This window comes from Camellia sinensis, chromosome 4, assembly GCF_055761805.1.
Source record: "Camellia sinensis isolate YWXY chromosome 4, ASM5576180v1, whole genome shotgun sequence".
Classification (NCBI taxonomy): Eukaryota; Viridiplantae; Streptophyta; class Magnoliopsida; order Ericales; family Theaceae; genus Camellia; species Camellia sinensis.
The window spans coordinates 51,432,184-51,453,527 of record NC_138964.1 but is presented as its reverse complement, the minus strand read 5'-3'; the positions used below and the strand labels follow the sequence as shown (position 1 = coordinate 51,453,527).

At 37.2% G+C, this 21,344-nt stretch overlaps 1 pseudogene; it reads left to right on the top strand.

Moving 5' to 3' along the window:
* The first annotated feature begins 9,248 nt into the window (after nucleotides 1–9,248).
* LOC145823750 (BTB/POZ domain-containing protein At2g24240 pseudogene) lies at nucleotides 9,249–15,185 on the top strand (annotated as a pseudogene).
* Nucleotides 15,186–21,344: the final 6,159 nt, after the last annotated feature.

Sequence of the window (21,344 nt, the reverse complement as noted above, 5' to 3'; positions counted from 1 at the left end):
TAAGGGAAAAAGGAAAGTTGAGGAGTAATGAATAAGATTTCAAAACGAGTAATGAAGAAGAGGATTTTGAAGAAGAAAATAAAGAAATACTAGAACATCACTAATAGAAAAGAACTAGGTCACCAATGGAAGAGGAAAAACAGAGAGCTAGCAGAGCATGGGGACACAGAAGAAGAAGAAGGGAAATTTTTACAGAAATCTAATCAAAATCACCCTTTTAGCCAAATAATGAGGATCATAATGTGGGGATGATTCAAGCAGAGCAGAATAATTGCTTGTTAGTAGATAAAAGAGAGTGGAGGAGATATACCAGCAATTTGCTTAAATAGATGAAGGAAGAAGGAAGAATGCTCCTGATGATACATTGTATACGGAGGAGATAAATCACTTAACTAGGAGTGGGTGTTTCGTTAATCCTCCACACCTAGATCAGAGAGAACCTTCAAGAAAAGATGAAAAGAGAAAGAAGTAGAAGAAGACTTCATGTTAAAGTAGCTGAAGAAGATTCAACCGGATATTTCGATCTAAGGACTCCTCATGGCTTCTCATGAACATCATCAAGTAATGTTGACAAGTTTGAACAAGGTAAAATTATTAGTTGACAGTATGCCAAATCAACTCATATCCATGATTATGTCAGGGAAAACAATTCCAGTATTAACTTTTTCAAATAAAGAATTGCCGCCAGAGGGGACGAGTCATAATAAGCCCTTGTATGTGTCACTTGAGTGCACGAAGAAATGGATTCCCGTGGTTCTTGTAGATATTGGGTCAGTTATCAACGTGTGTCCCTCATGTACTATTTACACGATAGGGTTGAAACTGTTAGACTTTACACCTACAAGTCAATTAATCTGAGCATATGATAACACCAGCAGAGAGGTTATGGGTACTATCAGTATGAAGATAATGGTGGCTTCATCTGAACCTAAGGCTGAATTCCATGTCATGGACGTTCCCGCAACTTTCAATATGTTATTGAGAAGACCTTGGTTACATCAGATGAATACAGTGTTGTCTACCATGCATCAATCAGTGAAGTATCTGGACAAAATGGGAATTGCAATTGTTTTTGGGTGTTTATCCATTAATTCTCAACTGGAAGTCATGACACCCTTACTAGAGATTTGGCATGGAGAGGATGATGTTTTTCTTTCACGATTCACTTTAGCAGAGGCACAACTAGTCTAGTCTATCATTGCTGAAGAAGAAAAGAGGTATGTCAGCATTCAATCTATCTATCTGATGAGCAAATTGTGGCACATTCCTGGAATGAGGTTAGGAAGAAGTGGTAGGCAAGGCATTCATGAAGCAGTGAAAGTAACCCATAATCCATATGCATTTGGGGTAGGATATCAACCTACGGTAAAAAATTGGAAGAAGAAAGTGATGAAGTAAGAGACAGGGTCAAGGCGAAGAGAGATGGGAAAATAGTATGAGCTAGTTTATAAGCCAATCCAAGGAACACTAAATGGGCACTTTGTTATCCAAGGAGATGACATCCCTTTTTGTGGTTTCCCCGAACCTTGGGTTGATCATGTGACAAAGAGGCGTTTATCCCATATTTAATATTTTCTTTAGTCACCAGCTTTCTAACAGTGAGGAGGAGTGGGTGGACCCTGGTATGGATATTGGTCAAGACCAAGATAGTGATTTGAGCGGCAGCATAAAGGAAGCTCTTGAGATAACACTGGCTAACTTTCTGATAGACTATGGGACCATAGCTGAGAAAATGAACTTGAGGGATAGTGTAGTGATTTTCGTAATCGAGGGAGGACTACCTGTTGAATGTACCAGCCTTATCCTTGATGTGGATGAGGGCCAACACATTGACTAGCAGTTTGCAAAGAGTTTTGTTGTTAGTTCAGAGTCAAATAGTGAGTCCGAGTTTAATTCCACTAAGTCTGCAGGGTCGGAGTCAAACTCGAGTTAGTTCAGTAGGTCGAAGTCTGGTGCTTCTAGGAATAATGACCCGGGCACCACTGTCTTGTCGAGGTCTTCTTTTTCTTTTTCTTTTTCTTTTTATTTTGAGTCCTTTGTAACCATTGAGTTGAAGATTGTCAATGAGAATGTAGTAGATTTTACTCACTCTTGTGTACTTGTAGTTTATTGCATTGATCATGATTTTGAAAATTTTGATGAAAACAAAAAGGAAGAAATTTCTCGGGCTTTGCAAAAATTGATCAACTAGGAGGAAGAGAGGCATGCTATACCCCTGTTGGATGAGATTATCCCAATTAACGTGGGTGTTGAGAAGATCCTTGGTTGGTCCAAATCGGTTCCACATTGTCTTCAGAGGAACGCGAGCGCTTAGTCACTTTGTTAAAAGATTTCAAAGATGTTTTTGCATGATCCTATGAAGACATGCTTGGAATCGATCCTGAGATCATATAACATAGGATCCCTCTCAATCCCGAGGTTCGACCTAACAGAAACTGAGAAAGATATGCCCAGATTGGGCTTTGAAAATCAAAGAAGAGGTCACTAAATAGATTAATCTCGGGTTTTTTATCGTCATAGTGTACCCGACATGGTTGGCCAACATTGTTTCAGTTCCGAAGAAGAATGGCAGAATCAAGGTTTGTGCTGATTTCAGAGATTTAAATAAAGATAGTCTGAAGGATGATTTTCCATTGCCACATATTGATGAGTTGGTGGATTTCACGGTCATACATTGTTATCGTTCATGGATAATTTTTTAGGCTGCAGCTAGATTCTAATGGTGCTGGAAGGCAAAGAGAAGACTGCATTCACCACACAATAGGAGACATACTGCTATAGAGTTATGTCGTTTAGGCTAAAGAATGTTGGGGCTACATATCAGAGAGCGGCGACCACACTACTACATCACATGATCTACAAGGAAGTCGAGGTATACGTGGACAACATGATTGTCAAGTCTAAGGAGCGGAAAGGACATTACATAGCATTAAAAAAGTTCTTTGAGAGGATCAGGAAATACAAGCTAAGATTGAACCCATTGAAGTGCACCTTTAGGGTAACTACAGGCAAAATGTTGGGGTTTTTATCATGCAGCGAGGTATTGAGGTGGATCTGTCAAAAATCAAGGCCATTTTGGAGATGAAACCACCAAAGACTGAAAATGATGTGCACGACTTCCTAGGAAAAGTGCAATTCATAAGTCAATTTATCTCGAATTTAACATTGACTTGTGAACCTGTATTCGGTCTCTTGAAGAAAGAAAAGAATTTCTATTGGGATAATCGATGCCAGTTCACTTTGGAGTGGATCAAGCAATACCTTCAAAATCCACCTGTTCTTTCACCACTAGAGCTAGGGAAACCATTGATCTTATACTTGTCAGTAATAAAAACAACTATGGGATGTATGATAGCACAAGAGTCAGAAGCAAACGTGAAAAAGGCCATTTATTACTTGAGTAATAAGATGTTGGAGTACGAGACCCGATACACTTCCTTAGAAAAGGCTTGTCTAGCCTTTAGCATGGGCCACCAAGAAGTTGAGGCACTACCTGCTAGCTCACTCGGTAATTCTGGTTTCAAGACTAGATCCCATTAAATATCTATTTGAGAAACCAACATTTACTGGTAGGCTAGTGTCACGACTCGAACTCGCTCCTAGAGGTGTAGGTCATGATCAGCCAGTAATCGTAGATTACCTATGGCCTGAAAGACAAATACAAATTAATTAATAATTAACGGGGCTTACCAGAAGCAAATGACAAATAAAAGACAAGTCCATTGAGCTATGCTTACATGAAAAACTTTAGAATATATATCGCTATTACATTCAAAAACCCATAATATTAACAAAAACTTAAACTTCAATTTACATACATACATTCATACAACCATTATCTTACAAAACAAAGACTTAGACAAAAAGGGTTCAACAAAGCTTGACTCCACTCGAGTTCAAACAACGCCCCATGACGGAGGCACTTCACAAATGGCTTCTCAAAAAGGTGGACTCCTAAAAGCAACTCTAAGCTTGGCCATCTATGCGCTCACCTACATATATATAAAGGAAAGGGGTGAGCTAAAGCCCAATAAGTAATACCAAAATAAAGAGGTTATGAATGAAGTCCAATATAATTCGAAACATGATTTAGATTTTCAAAGTGAAAATGACTCATAATTCAAATTCATATCAAACTGTAGCTTGCTTTTCGTGCTCCTCGAAGGGTTTTAGTCTCCTCGGATACGATAGCCCTACGGTTCAAACTCCTATGGTTCTGAATTTGATTTCACAAGTACAATGTGAAATAGATAAACACAAATGAGTCCAAATTCAGGAAATCTTTTGGAAAATCGATTTTGAATCAAAAAATGCCAAAAATGGACCTCTTTGCCAGATTACAGAGTCGCCACCTAAATATTTTTGGGAAACTTAGGAAACCCATGACTCATGTGAAAGGCCACTTATCCGTCATCATCGAAGTGTCTTGACTCGAGAACTTAGGTATGAGAGGGAAAGGTCATGAAATTAAGCACCCCACTCACTCAATCAAAGATCGGCCTCTACTAATCATGATGTGATTTTTATTTATATTATATGTTCTTGTTCCAATTATTATGATCTTACTAGGTGATGCACACAAGTATAGACTAATTTGCAAAATTTGGAACGCTTTGATTTCATGTTTGTTTGAAAAAGTGTTTTGAATATGTGTCACTTAAAAAAGTGATCTCATATTTAAATTAATCAAATCATCTAAATTTAAACAATTAGCCTTCATCCACAGGCATTCAAATAGGTATATCAATTAAGCACTTAGTCTCATGGTAATCATGTTTGATATGGCAACAATCACATGCATGCAATATGCTAAAGCGAAAATGCTTACCTAGTACTTAACCGAGGCAAGCCAAAAGAGGGAATGGTTAGAAAAAAAGCAAGATCCTAATCAATACAAACATGACTAATGCAACACATACAACATGCAACTAATAGATTCGGTTTTTACCATGTCATGTGAATCAATTTGATAGTATGCGGTAGCGCACGTATTCAATGAAGTAATAAATGACAATGTTTGTTAGAATGATGAACCAAACATTATGCATGCAAAAATGGATATCTACACATGGTAATGATATGAAATTAAAGATATGATGCTACCATTATAAGCGAGTAAATAAAATGAAGCAATAATGGGAGTTGGAAGACATATACAATATTACAATTTTTGCCCTCATGCAAGAGGGTCTGATTGAATGTCCTAATCAAACTGACTAATTATTACAAATTAGGATTAAACTAACTAATTAGCTACAATGCAAAATTACTTAGCTAAATAACTAGTTATCACAATTTGAAAACTAATTAATTACAATATACCAATTAATCTAAGAGCTAATGTAAATTAATTAAACTCGAGCGGGGGTTAAGGAACCACATGTGAAAATGAGAACGTCCTCCCGGAAACGCCTTTGTTTTACTACCTGAACTGTTCGGTCTGCAGAAAATACTTCTGTTGTTGCCTCAGCTTCTGCTCTCTTAAAGAGTGGCATCTCTTTGATTCACAAACCAACAAATTCTCACCCTCAAGTGCTAAAATTTAAGCTCAAGAACCTCAGCAAGGAGCCCTCAGAAAATTGATTTAGGGAGTATAGGTAAGGTGTATATCGGTTGCAAGATATATATATATATATATATATAGAGAGAGAGAGAGAGATATTTTCAAAAATTTGAGCTTTTGGAATTTTTTCTAACCTAAAAACATAAGGGAAGGTCAATTATATATAAAAGAACTGGTTGCTATCTCAGAAATATTTGTATTGAGCCAGCTGGTGCAGTGCATGCACATGGGGGGACAGTTAGCAGCAAAATATCTGCCAGCCGAGAAACCTAGCCGACCGGCCAGATGGGGGACGGTCGGCCACTAATTTCTGGCTAGTCGGCCACCTTTTAGCCAAAAGGCTTTTGGGTGGTCAAGCTTAGAAAAATTGAGTTTTGGCTCAAAGGCGGTGCAAGGTTTTAGGCTTCTGAGACTCAAAACCGAGGCTTCCTACTAAGGAAATCGAACATTTATACAGCGTAATTTTCATCATCGAGTGATCAACTTGAGGTGCCCAAGTCTTGTGGGCAGTCAAAAATTGGGTGTCTACAGTTGCCTCTCTTTGACAAAGCTCGAAGTCATGAAATGACATGAGTGAATGTTAAAGCCCAAAGACGACCCATTTTGACAAGGCCGTAAGACTTGGGTAAACAATCAAGACATAAAATTAAATTGGTTGAACTCGAAAGTTGCCTATGTATCCCTTTGCAATGAATCAAACTAGCGTAGTTCAGGGGCTAAATACGACATGAGAAATGATACGATGCAACAGTTGAGAATACAAACGAGCATACTGCCCAGAAATAATGAAGATGAGATTCAATGCAATGCAACAATTGAAATCAACTTCTCTATTTATACACCAAAGAAGAAGAATGCAAGCCGACACTATCTCGCAAATCACTCCAAATTTGTTATACCAAATCTAATGCCTCTAACAACTACTCGTGTGCTTCGTACTTTACCGAATTTGGTGCTGTCATTACTAACTTCTTCATCCAATCTCCAACTAGGTTTTACAAGAGTAGAAGAGAAAGAAGATCACCCCTCACATTGGGTGATATCCAACAAATCACTCCCTCAACCCATGTAAGGTGAGCCGCATCAAAAACTATTGCCAATCCTATCACGCCCAAAATCCAGTATAGTTTGCATCTCCTTACTAAGACACCTGCATCCCCTACAGGTAGAGATAATACACTAGAGAAAATACATAGATACAAGAGGAGGAGGAAATCTTACATCCTCAATTCAACTCACACCACTCACTAATTCTCTTTTAGAGAGAGCCTTTGCTCATATCTCCTACAAATCTCTTGCACGCTTCATTTTCTTGGATGGTTTCACCTATTATGCTTGAACTTGCGTAACCAAGATATCTGGCACTCCCTAATTGGATGCCCTGCACCCCTTGCCTAGGATGCCCATTGCCATGTATCACCTTGCACAGCCAACACTGGAACAAAATAAAACACCCTTCGTGTTCCAAGCAATGCGCTTTGCTTGGTCAACTTCCTCTGTCTTCTTTGCTCAGAGTTTTTACCAGTGAACTTTCAACAACTCGTTGTTGCATACTCTTCTCGCGGCTATGTACGACACTCTAGCGTACTATTACACTGCTGCACATCTGCATTTATGCTCCTGCATTTAGTATGCTCCTCTGCAACTATTGTTCTACACATCTACATACTACCAGTACTACTCATATTCTGTTTGACAATATCTCCAACTGTCACAACATTTCCTTGAGCCTATACTGGTTGCCAAATCATCTGTTTGTCGATGAAGTAGACTTCCTCTCTAATTGAACTAAATCTTCCGAACGACTCTTGAGATAATCATCTACAATCCTCTAATCACCCATGACCAATCATGATCTCCCTCGACCCGTCACTTGATCAAGCCTAATCTTCAATGATCTATCTCTTGATCTACATCTAGTTGTCCAATCCGATCAGAATCTACCTATTCTAACCTCTTTAATGAATTTGCAGCGTTCCATAACATTCGATAACTTTCCTCCGGCTATTCAAGATGACAAACTCCCATGTTTTGAAAATCTTCAAAAAAACCCTTCAAAATCTCTCAATTTTGACCTCGTGGTTGCGTCTGGAATGGTTCGTTTAGCTAGGACCAACCTTCGCTGGACTTCTGGGGCCCTCACTGAAAAACTTCTCGAAAGTTGGGTCACACCACAATTTTCTAAAAATTTGGGAGTCTCTGCAATTTCCAAAATCTCAGGGAATATTTTGATTATACCAAAGGAATATTCCATACATCCGTCAGCCACCATCTACCTGGGTTAACACTGACGCCACCACTGCGTCATCCTCCACTCAAAAATATTAATTTTAATGGCACCACTACGTAATATTCCACTAAAAAATATTAATTTTAACGGCACCACTACGTAATATTCCACTAAAAAATATTAATTTTTAGGGCACAACGGGGGGGATTTTGAACCCTTGACCAAATATAACACCTCATCCACTCAGCCAAAGGTACACCTTGTATTTATTATCCCTGAAATAATATTTAAACATCTCGGCTTTGGTGAAAATTGTTCATCTTCAATCTCTAGACGAGTGTGTGCTACGTGTCCGAGAGTGGTCCTCACTCACTAATTTCAAAGGGCGCGTAAGCTCCACCCCAGTCCTCATTTGGGCTCATTTTTCTTTTTTGGACTCCTCTAGTCAAGACCTTCCTCTTGGTATGCCTAAAACTCAATTTCGAGCAACTTGATTTCTGAGCCATTTTGGAAAAACACTTTGGCTGCGTTTGGTTTGCCTTTGGAATCATGATTCCAAAGGCAAACTTTTCAAATCACTTTTCAAAATTCATAACCAAATATATAACTTAAAATTACTCAAAATTCAATTCAAAAATTAATTTCAAAACTCATAACCAAACACATAACTCAAAACTCAAAACTCTTTTGATGATATAGTGTTGAAGATGGTTGGTGATGAGATTGTTAAATTCTTGTTATAAAAAACCTAAAAAAATCGATTTCTATATTTAAAAACTATCTAAAACAAATACATATATATATATATATATTTCAAATAACATGTTGCAATTGCCAAAAAAATAAAAATAAAATAAAATTTGTACTATTCCGGTCAACTAGTCAGACGATCGACAGGATGTCAGGGCAGACGATCGGGTAAACCCAATCAGCTCTTTTTAAAATTCAAAATTAAAAAAAAAAATTCAAAACACTTTTCAATTTTTTTTTTCAAAACTCATAACCAAACAAATTTTCAATTACTCAAAACTTAACTCACAATTCCACACTCGAATCATAACTCCAAAAAGAGAATCACAATTCCAAAACTAAACCAAAATCAACCTCTGTTTTTCCTCCACATTGCTAATTGTATTTTCTAATTTACCCTTTTATTTTTATTTTATTTTACCGAAATCAAGAAGAAATTCAATTTATGCCATAACTTGTCAATGTATAGTATGGGGTAATGATCCCCCAATAATTGTCAAGGCTTTTGGTGGGAAAGAGTATAAGGAAACACAGATGAAGTGTTTGAAATAGGAATTCAAAAAGTCAGTATAATTTAGAATCCCATATGGGAAGCTAAGTGTTGAAGCTTGATACAAGAATTCGATAGGACAAACCAAAAAATAAATTTAATGAAGTATGTGAATTCCCATCGGGGTCTACCCAATTTTTTTTGTTGTTTCAACAATGGCAATTCACAATAACATACTTGTAAAATTCAACATTGGTGGCAAAATATTCGAAACCACCACCTCCACCCTCGCCAATGCCGGCCACACTTCCTTCTTCGGAAAAATGTTCGACAATAATTGGAACCTCTAAACCTATAATTATGCTAATGATGATGGCAATTATTTCATCGATCGGAACCCAAATTCTTTTGCAGTTCTCCTTGACCTCTTCAGAACAGGGGAGCTCTGTATCTCCTCCAACATCCTTGAAAAACTCATTCACTGAGAATGTAATATCCCGACTCTCCTATATGTTTTCTGGTATGCTTTCGGTCTCTTATTATGTGCATTTATCTGGTTAATGTGAAATTTCATGAGAAATTAAGCTTAATTGTGTGAATTACACGGTTATGGATTTATATCTATCAATCATGAAAAATATATGTTATAATTGCGATGTTTGGATCAGTAATTGACAGCCTTAGAAGCTTAATAATCTGGAATTGACCTTATAGTTGTGATCAACACGTTTTTTAAATTATAATATGAGTTTTTGTGAAAATTTGATTCGGAATGATTAAATTGATTAATTTGGGTCAAGTTTTATAAAACCCTCATAAGTTCCCACTTAGCCACTTGGTCTAACATAAGAAAATATCTCTTGAGAGGAGGAGAAAGTGTAGAGAAGAAGAACTAGGGGAGAAGAAGTTCAACAAGGAAAGATTGACAAATTGAGAAGAGTTGTGGAGATTTAAGCTCAAGGTAGGTTCAATCCATCTAAAATAACCCTCACTTGGACATCAGGAAGGATTTGTTTCTTATTCATGCAAGCTAGGGTTTGTAATTGAAGACGTGTGTGATAAGTGCTTAATTGGACAGAAACTCTTATCATTTGGTTATCTTGGAATTAATTGGGGTTGTATAGAAGAATTACATCCTATTCTTTGATTTTTCATGTTGGATTCATATAGATATACAAACATATTGTTGATATAGCAAATATAAATACAAATTGAAAGGACTTGAGTTGTGTATGCGAATTTGAAGTTGATGTCAACTTAATTGGACTCATGATTTATGTTATTGTGATGTTGAGCCATAATATGGAATTATTTTCCCCTATTTTGTGCCTTAAAATGTGTTTACCTAGTAGAAAACTTGCTTTGATTCGAAGTGTGCAAAACAGGGGTTCCGACCACATGTGCGGGGTTCATTGCCACAGATGCGAAAAACAGGGGAATTCGAAGTTTGGTTACTGAAATAAAAGCACGTGCGGGGCGCACGTGCGGCCCGTCTTCCTGCACGTGCGGCCCATGTGGAAAAATTTTGCGTGCTCCGTTTTCTTTGTTTAACCCTCTAAGATTGCTAAAATGTATATTTGAAGTATTTAAAATGCTTGTAATTTGATGGATGTGAACGAACCGACTATTGATTAAAAAGAGGAAATGACTAATTTATAAGCTATGTGTGTGTGTAGGTCACATACAGGAGGGGACTAACGCTCCGCCACAGCACTGTGTAGTAACATGTTTCATTACCGTTAATGGTTATTATTAACGTTCTGCTATTCGTACGTTAACTATGTTGGCTTGTGAAGAACAATTGGAAAACTTATGTACATTATTGAACATTGATATCCTTATGGACCTGGGATTATTCTACTTTGCTAAAGATGGGCCCGAGGCCGTTCAGTCATAAGCCACCGAGTGTCGACAAATCTAAAAAAGAGGAAGGTAAAGGCATGCCAATGTCTCACCGACTGTAATGTGATTTGAATTAAATATGATTCATGGCATATGGCCGAGGGAGGTGATCTACATGTCGATGTACCACTTACCCTCCAATGTTCAGACAGCCGTTGATATGTGGGCCCAAGGCCGTTCTGTATGATATGTTGGGCCTGAGGTCGTTCTGCATGATATTGAGCCTGAGGCCATTCTGTGTAAACATTGGGCCCAAGGCCGTTTTAGAAATATGTATAGAACAATATCAAACATGTGACCCCTACACTTATACGTTGTAATTCAAATTTACTCATTAGATTTTGCTACGTACTATTATTTACTGAGCCTTGCTCACTCCGTATTATGTCTGTCTTTGTAGGTAATCAACCCGAAGGTCAGTCGTAGTCCAGTGTTAGCCGCTTGCAGTTTGTCAATTCCACCGGGTCCAAGCAGTTTGATGAAGCCTATGCATTTTTGTGGAGTTCTTTCCACAACCCACAGCTTTGGCCACCATCCTTTTGTCAAATGTTATTAGTTGCATACATCCTTCTCTATCAATGCTTTTGTTGTATCCCAGTCGCGGGGATGGGGTTGTATATTTGTATGTGTATAACTACTTCCTATGTTATGCTCTTTTTGCGTTGAAGTATATGACGAATGTTTTATGATCCTAGCATATAGGCTTAAGCTCAATGGATATTATTTTAAGTTAATAATTGTGATAAGCCTGTCCCGTAGTATGCTAATTGGTCCATAGTTTGAGTATGATTATGTGTTTAATATAATTTTATGTGACATTGTGTGAAAATATGTGGTTTTGAATTTCTATCTGTTCACCGTAGGAATATCTGTTTGACTATCTGCTTTGGAAATTAAATTGAAGGCCTCATCGGCCACTGAACCCGAAATTGATTGCGCCATTGTGATTGGCATAATTTTTAGAGCCTACGGTGAAATTTAATTGAAAAGTTTATTCGGACCAGATTAAGTCGATTAAATTGGTGAATTAGTGCCCAATTATTCTTATTATTAAATTATGGCTAGTGGGAATTTATGGGAAAAGGCACTACACACTCTAATCCCTCTTTCATTCTCATTGTGGCTGGTTTTGACTCCAAGAGATAGAGAGAACCGAACTAGAGAGAGGGAAAGTGTAGGAGAATCAAAGTTTGCTCTTGAGGCTTGGGAGCTTTGAATTCTAACTCAAGAATTAACCTTAATTTGGGAGGACTAAGGCTCCTAGGTGAGTGAATTTGTGCATCTTAGCTTGTAATCTTTGTGAATTCAAGTTGAATGTTGATAAGGAACATAAAATAAATTGTTCATGATGAAATCAAGTTGGTTTTGTTGATTTGGTAGTCTATATGCACATGCATGTGAGGAAGTACTTTGAAATTGCATGTTTGAGCATAAAAATGTATAATCCATGTGCAATTTTAAATGAAACTCATGTTTTGATCACCTCTTCACCAATTAAGTTGTGAATGATGAGCATCTCCCACATGCATGTACAAATAATGGGGGTGTAAGGCTTGACTGTTTGAATTTGAGCATGTTGGTGTTGAGTTTGAGTTAGTTTGAGTCATGCATGTGATTAAATTGTGAAATTGATCTCCATTGTGATGTAATTTGGTGTTGGTACCATGTTAGTACATAAATATATGAAGTTTGAGCCAAAAATCATGAATTGAGACCCTTGAACATCGAATTTGAACTCCAAGAACAGTTCTGGAATTTCCAGAAAGTTTGATTACCACTCGAGCGGGGAAATCGCCGCTCGAGCGTGAATTTCGTGCTCCCAGCACTTTTTGCAGACATGGTGTCCGCTCGAGCGGTGGAGTTCACGCTCGAGCGTGGAGCAATGTAGAGAGGCCTTCCGCTCGAGTGCCAGAGTTCGCGATCGAGCGTAATTTTGATGCATCCAGTACTTTTGCAGGCCTTAAGGGTCCGCTCGAGCGGGGACCCTGTTTTCTGAAATTTTGAAAATACATTCTGTGTTCTGTTTTCCGTTCCCTTTCACTTCTAAACACTCTTAGGCATACGTTGAGAATTGTAATTCAATTAAAGAGATAAGAATGAAGCCTAAAGAGGAAAATGTGAATTTTGAACGGATTGAATTGTTAGTGACCATTCTATGTTCATGGCATGTGTAGGGTCGAGTTCCAGGACGAACCAATCAACCGATCACTGTGAGTAATATCTGACATATGTTATTGTCCAATTGCTACTTCTATGTAAGTTTTGTAAGGTTCATTAATTTGAATGGTGGACATAGTTTGATCTGAAAGTCTGAAAGGCCTATGCGCCAGTTTGATATGAAAGTTTGAAAGTCCTATGAGCCAGTTTGATCTGAACGTCTGAAAGGCCTATGTGACAGTTTGATATGAAAGTTTGAAAGGCCTATGAGCCAGTTTGATCAGAAAGTTTGAAGGGCCTAGGAGCCAGTCTGATATAAAGGCCTAAGAGCCAGTATGATATACAGGCCTAAGAGCCAGTTTGATATGAAAGTTTGAAAAGGCCAAAGGCCAATTGACATGAATGAAATGGGGCCCAAGGTCGTCTGTTGTTTAATGTATCAATGCATTTCTCTTACTTGGTATTATTCACTGGGCTTTCGCTCATGCTCATTCATGTGTTTGTAGGTGAGCCAAGAGAGGTCCAGACCGAGCCCCAGTAAAGCCTAAGTGGATCAACATAGGTTTTGGAAAGTCAGCCCTCGTGTCTCATGCACGAGACCCATCTTCGCCCTTTTGTTATGTATTTATATTTTGTCATGTTGGCGAAGTTTTGTATGTGTCTGTATATAGTTCCATGGGTTGACTTAGTTTTGAATGATCCTGTCTGAACAGAATTTTACAGCACTGTATTTCAGTTGTGAGTTATTAATATATATATGTATGGTTTGTTTTGATGCCATGTAAGCACAGCTCTATGGACAAAGTTTTGAATTGCTTCCGTTTGGCCCCTATTAACTCTGTTAAAATACGTTTGGTTTGGTTTGAGGCCGTAGGTAATCTCATGATTACTGGCCGGTTATGTCCTTAACCCACGGGGGCGGGTTCGGGTCATGACAATAATCGCTTCCGTTCAAGCCCCATAATGTACATTTATCAAGTTTTGAAACCGTTATCAGGTTGGTCATGCCCAAAATTTTAGGGGCAAGTTTGGGGTGTGACAAAGAAGCCTTGTTCTACAGCCTCCGTGACAACGTCCGCTCTGCCAAATGCGACCAATTCGATGGCAACAGACTCTGATGTTCACACTTCGTGACGGGCCAAGCACCCGGTGATGGCACCGCCATCCGCAGCAGTCCTGACGGTGGCTGATGTGTACTGCATGATAGTATAGTACACGTCAATGATTGGATGCTTGAAGGACACCCACCAATCAATCTCGATTACCAAAGAGTTTACAACGTTGGTTGGGTTGATTCAGAGACCATCGTTGTAAAGGTGAGAACAACAGGGGCGCTCAGGCACAAGTTTCAGGTCACTAATGAGGATCATCAAGTGAAGAGCTACACTACTGGTGCTTTAAGTTTTAACTCAGACTACAAGATTTTTTTCTAGTTGTAAAGGTGAGAACAACAATGAGTATGGGATTGGTGTTTGGGATCAATTAACTGGCAAGTAGATTGAGTCTACGATGACCAATATGAGTGGTCACTTGGTGAAGCAAACAGGCTGCAATGGTTACATGGTACCAATTGTTTTATGGTTGCTACTATGTCACCTAGGAAGTAGAGCTCCTCTTTCATTAATTTGTTAGATTTTAGAGTTAAAAACATGATCCAGGTCTGGTCTCATTGGCCAAACAATGAAGACGATGAAGATGATTATCCGACAACCCAGTGGCAGTTTAAAGATGCCATAGCTATGGAGGAGACTAATTCTATATGCCTAGTGAATGAATGTGGGGATTTTGGGTTCTTGGATTTGAGGAGTACTGACATGAGTGTGAGGTGGTGCTTAAACAACTCCACAGTGGAGTTCAAGATGAAGGAACCATGTTACCCAAAATTGGCATTTCATAATGGGCAGCTCTTCTTGTCTATGAATCATAGTATTTGGGCGTATTGTGGTCCACATTGGGTATTGACATCCAGGCTTGGCAGAAGCAATGGAGGTTGAATTTGTGATTTTTCGGTTGGTGGTGATAGGCTTTTTGCTCTTCACTATGAGCAGAATGTGTTTGATATATGGGAGACGCCACAGAAGCCAATCTGCTAGTTGTTTTCTTAGGCGTTGTCTGGGAAGTGATGCTTTTAGTTTTCTTGCTATAATACGAGGTGAAAAAAAATTGAAATGTTTAGGAATGATTTTTGATTTTTTACCAAAAGAGAATGGGAAGGAACCTTTATGTGTTTTTTTTTTCTGACTATTTTTAGTAACTTATTTTGACTAATTTAAGTAGGTTCTCAAACATACCTTAGTGGTGTTCTAGTTTGCAATTGGGTGTCTTTCATTTTGATCTAACTGGTTTTCAGTTTGTTTTTTTTTTAATTTGTAGAAGAAGAAGTTGCATATGAAGCTTACAACAAGTTAAAATGTGTTTTTGTGTAGAATTATTTGTATGGCTTTTTTTTTTTTTTTGACACATTTATGTGTTTGAATATTAAATACAACGCATAATTAATACAAAGAAATTCTAAAAAAAGAAGCCCAACAAACATGGATCAGGCTCAACATGTTGAAATGGAAATCAGGTTGATGGCGGCGGTAGGGTGGAGGCAAGTTAATTTTATAATTTAAAAACTAAAATATTAATAAAAATGATAGATAATGTAATATGTTATGGATAGTGATTTATAAATAATAGAACTTAATATGTAAGATGAAAAATAAATGAGTACAATTGAATACTAGGTAAAATATTTCAAGTTTTAATTTTATCATATTATAAAAAATTAAGTAATATATATAGGGAAATTTACAAAACAAATCTTAGGATTTCACGCGTTTTCCACTTTAAACCCGAGGGTTTCAATTGTAACAATTAAAACCCTAATGTTACTTCTGTGTCGCAATTTAGCCCCTCCTCCATCCATCTCCGTTTGATTGAACTAATGAAAATCTGGACAAAATTTTTAGATTCAAACCCACATGTTCAAGCTATCTCCCTCATCATAACTTTGTTCCACCTCATTTTCGCATCACTGGACCCCTCATACGCCTTGTTCCACCTCTTTTTGCATATCGTCGGAGCTCCGAAAGTTGGCCAAAAATAAGATTTTTCTCTCCCCTTTTTTTTTCGATTCAAGCCCACATGTTCAATCCCTTGTATCTCCCTCATTGTAACTTCGTTTCGCCTCATTTTTCAATTGTTGGATTCATCTCATAGTCAAGTTTTCATTACATCCTTCATACGCCTTGTTCCATCTCTTTTTGCATGCCATCGGAGTTTCGAAATTTGGCCCAAAAAAAAAAAAGAAGAAGAAGAAGAGAAAAATCTTATTTTGGCCAATTTTTTGGCCTTACACGGCACGTAAAAAAGGTGGAACAAGGTGTATGATAGGTGGAATGAAAACTAGGCCATGAGGTGAATCCAATTACTTGAAAATGAGACAAAACGAAGTTACGATAAGGGAAATACAAAGGTTTGAACATGTGGGTTTAAATCTGGGGAACAAAAAAGAAAAAAAAAACTTATTTTTGGCTAATTTTTGGAGCTTCAACAACATGCAAAAAGAGATGGAAGAAGGCGTATGAGGGGTGGAATAAAAACTAGGCCATAAGATGAATCTAACGACACAAAAATGAGGCGAAACGGAGTTACGATAAGGGAGATACAATGTGAGTTTGAATCTGGGGAAAAAAAACAGAAAAATCTTATTTTTGGCCAATTTTCGAAGCTCCAACGACATGCAAAAAAAAGGTGGAACAAGTGAAATAAAATCTAGGCCATGAGGTGAATCCAACGACACAAAAATAAGGCGAAATGAAGTTACGACGAGGGAGATACAAGGGCTTGAACATGTGGGTTTGAATCTGAAAATTTTTCCCAGATTTCCATTAGTTCAATCAAACGGAGATGGACGGAAGGGCTAACTTGTAACACGGAAGTAATATCAGTGGGGTTTAAATTGAAAAATACTCAAAATTTTGCATTTTTTTTTATTTTTTATTTTTTATAATAATTTGCACACATAGATATATTATATACATATAAATATATTTATTTAGTAAATACAAACAAGGCAAGGATGGGTTAGAACAAGGTAGGGAAGCAAAACTTGTCCCTTGCCCTACTTCTTTAACAGCAATGTTCACACAAGCTGGAGCCTTTATTAGACAAAAGTAAAGACTTAGAACCTAAATGGTGATGAGATAGAATGTGATGAAACTTCTTAGAGGAAGGGTGACCAAGTCTAAAATGCCAATTTGGTGTAGCTAAAGTTGTGGAACAGGAAAAACAAGCTTAAGAATCTTGAGAAGTTGTAGTAGAAGGGGATGAGCTGAATGGATAAAGTCCATTTGAATATCAACCTTTATATAGGATTTTCTTAGTGCTCTTATCTTGAATAAAAAAAGAGCTCTCATCAAAAGTAATAATGCAATGATTATCCATGGCCAACGGGTGAACAAAGAGTAAATTGGAAGATAGTGTGGGCACATGAAGCAGTCTTGTAAGTTGGAAAGGAAATGAAGGAGTTGGAAGAAGGCCTTTACCAATGTGAGCAATGGAATGAGTAGAGCCATCACCAACTGCAACTTGATCCTGGCCATAGTATGGCTGATAAAATGATAGACTACTTAGATCATGTGTCATATGACCGGTGGATCCAGAGTCAAGAAACCAGTTGGCATCAGACTGTGGCTGAGTTGAATATCTTTAAAGCCAACTCAATGTCCTTTCCAGTCCCTTGAGTTTGAGAGGGCATGATAAGTCCCAGCCACAGCCACAGCTCACAGAGCTACCAGAGTCACAAGCTAAACCTAAAGTCACAACAGCCAAAGCTACAGTGGTTGTAGCCAAGGCCACAGCCGTATTAGGCACGTGTGTAATCTAAAGCCAGTTGTAATTGAGTTGTTAGTTTGTCTAACTCTACTGTTAATAAACCTTTAGCTCTCATCCATACTGATGTTTGGGGCCCCTTTGCTCTTTCTGTTTCAGGCTTTAAGTACTATGTGCTATTTATTGATGATTTTAGCAAGTTTACTTGGCTTTTTCCTCTTCATTATAAGAGTGAAGTTTTTACTAAATTCCTTGAATTTAAAGCATTTGTTTAGACACAATTCTCTACTACACTCTAGATTCTCAGAATTGATAATGGGGGTGAATATCTCAGTACACAAATTCAAGTTTTTCTCAAACACAAAGGCATTGCTCATCAGTCAACTTGGCCACATACACCTTCTCAAAATGGTGTAGCAGAAAGGAAACATAGGCATCTCATTGAAACTACTATTACTCTCATGCATCATTCTTCTCTTCCTTTGATTTATTTGTTTGATGCTCTTGCCACTGTTGTCTACTTGATCAATAGGCATCCTACTCTCAAGCTCAATAATCTTACTCCTTATGAGGTGTTGTTAAAAAACAAACCAGATTATATGATCTTGAGATCCTTTGGGTGTAAGTGCTATCCTTGGGTCAAACCATACACTACTCATAAGCTCTAGCCAAGATTTATTTCATGTGTTTTCATTGGTTATCAACCTTCAATCAAAGGCTATAGGTGTCTGGATCCTCACACAGGAGAAGTCTACATTTCCAGACATGTGATTTTTGATGAGTCTTCTTTCCCCTTTCAGTCTTCTTCTCAGATTTCTTCTTCTGCAACATCTGCTTCTTTACGGTAGTTTTTCTGGTTTACTCCTTCTACATCTCATTCTTCTACTGCTACTAACTCTGCTGCTCAGCTAGTTCCTTCAAGGACTGATAAGTCAGCTCCTCCTATAATACACTCTTCTCCAACTCCTTCTCTTGTTGATGTTCCAGCTCCTTCTCCTATTTCTATCTCTCCTCAAATTTCTTCTCCTATTTTTGTTCCTCTTCTGTCCACAGATCCTTCTTCTCATATTCCTATTTCTAATATTTCTATTGATCTTTCTTGTATTCCATCAAATGCTCATCCAATGATTATTAGATCTAAATCTCATTTTCCTTTTTCTTTCCTCACCGTTTGTCTTCTTTCTTTTACTGATTATTTTGAGCCACAACATTATAAGAAAGTAGCTTCTTCCTCTTCTTGGCATGATAAGTCCCAACCACAGCCACAGCTCATAGAGCTACCATAGTCACAAGCTAAAGCTAAAGTCACAACAGCCAAAGCTACAGCAGTTGCAGCCAAGGCCATAGCCGTATCAGGCACGTGTGTAATCTAAAGCCAGTTGTAATTGAGTTGTTAGTTTGTTAGAGGTTAACTATAGTTTGGTTAAGTAGTTAGAGTCAGGTTAGGTAGTTATGGTTAGGTTCAATATTGGATTTGTATAAATATAACTATTCTCACTGTAATATTCATTAATTGAATGGGCAACGCATGCAAGAGATGTGGGGGTGAGGGAAAATAGCCATCCTTGTGTGGAATAAGACCTATATGCAAGTAGGAGAAATTTGAACTGTTTTTGTAAACAAATTACTCAAGTTGCTTTTGTATTCAATTAGTTAGCGTGTATCAGATTGTTTTACGTAAAATATTTAAATTTGAAGAAAAGAAAGTAGTTATGTTATGGTATCAGTTGTTTCAAATCGGTTGTACTATAGTGACATTTTGTGTTACACTGGGAAAGGTGGATCTGCAATTTTATGGAGATAGTTCACAATGGGATTGGATGTGGGTTGACATGTTGCAGCTTATTGCAGAGGCCTGTGATGTATTGAAATTAATTGGCAAACTCTCTAATGAGGAAACTCATAAGCTTATTGATTGAGACAACTCTAGATGTATTTTCAATTTCAGTTAAAGGATGATAAGGGAGATAGGGTACTTGGTGGACAAGGTTTTGGACAAAAATGGCATGATAGGTAAAAATGGACAGTTTAGTAAGCTTTTATTCAAGAAAAATTAACAGGTAGTGTCCTCTTTTCTTTTCTTTTTTTGGAAAAATTGCAAATGAGTTGGACAATTTTAAAATAAAAATGGCATGATGGGTAAGATTTCTAGTTAAATATTTTGCAAGATATTAAAATCAAATGAATGATGTTGGACTGCTAAATAAGTAGGTTAAGAAAAACTGATAATAGCTACAGAAACACAACGGAACCAAAATTTTGAACATGATTAAAACAAACGAAAGATTGAAGAATTCATTGAATCACACTAAAGAGAGCAAACTGTTGCATTTTAAACAAAACTTAAATATAGTGCCAAAATAATAGGTGTAATTATTCAATAAACCTAGAGTATCATGTGGCATTGTCCACGTGGCACTCCTAACCAATGACATTATGGAAACCTAACGAATGAGACAATGTTGGCCTATCGTATCATGTAGAACACCTTAAGAAAAGAGAAGAGAGAGAAGCAAAGGAAAAAGAAGAACAAGGCTACATCCTTAACAAAACCATATTACAAACCCAAACTTAACTAATAAAAAATTATCTATAATTATTATTTTGTGGTTCAAATTTATTTTACACATAGACACTACACTATGCAAATTTAATCTCCATCAAAAAATTCTGGGTGGATATATCTGGGTTCCCAGACTTTTCCAAACAAAAATTGACACAATCCAATACTCAATATCAATAATTCAAAGTTAACGATTGCAATGCAAAGACCTAATATTTATAGGCTGGAAACACTAATTCACAGTGGGAAACTAAATCATAAAATTATTTGGTAATTAGAATCCCTAAAGTAAGAAACTAAATATGCTAAAATTATAATCAAACTGTAAATTAAAATAAATAAATAAAATTATAGAATTTCTATAAATATCCATGAAAGTTCTGTAGCTCATCGATTAGGTAGTTGGAAGACAAAGAATGACCCACCCTAGCGTGTATTAGGATTCCTTATTTATTGGGAGCACGACGTTGATATTGTCACATTGTAATCCACTATCTAGTTGCAATCAATGTTAAATATAGTGTGCCAAAATAATATCTTCATTGATTTTTAAAAATAAAGTGAATATAAAGCTTATATTCCCTTTCCCACAAATTGATTTGGCTAGAATTCAATCTTAATCCTTTTCCTAAGTCAATTTCATTCCTCAACAAAATATTTTGTTTCCAATGCATATAAATAAAAAGGACTCGTTCATTTTAATTATTAGTGAACCAAATCAAATCTTGAATGTTGAAACTGAGAGTTGGTTTCTATAACAAACTTTTAATTGCTCATTTGTTGTTTTCCTTCGCTCAATTCTTTGTTCTTTCCATCATTTTTAGAGAGAAGTTTTGGAACACGTCCAAATTAAATTACAAAAGCTACTCCT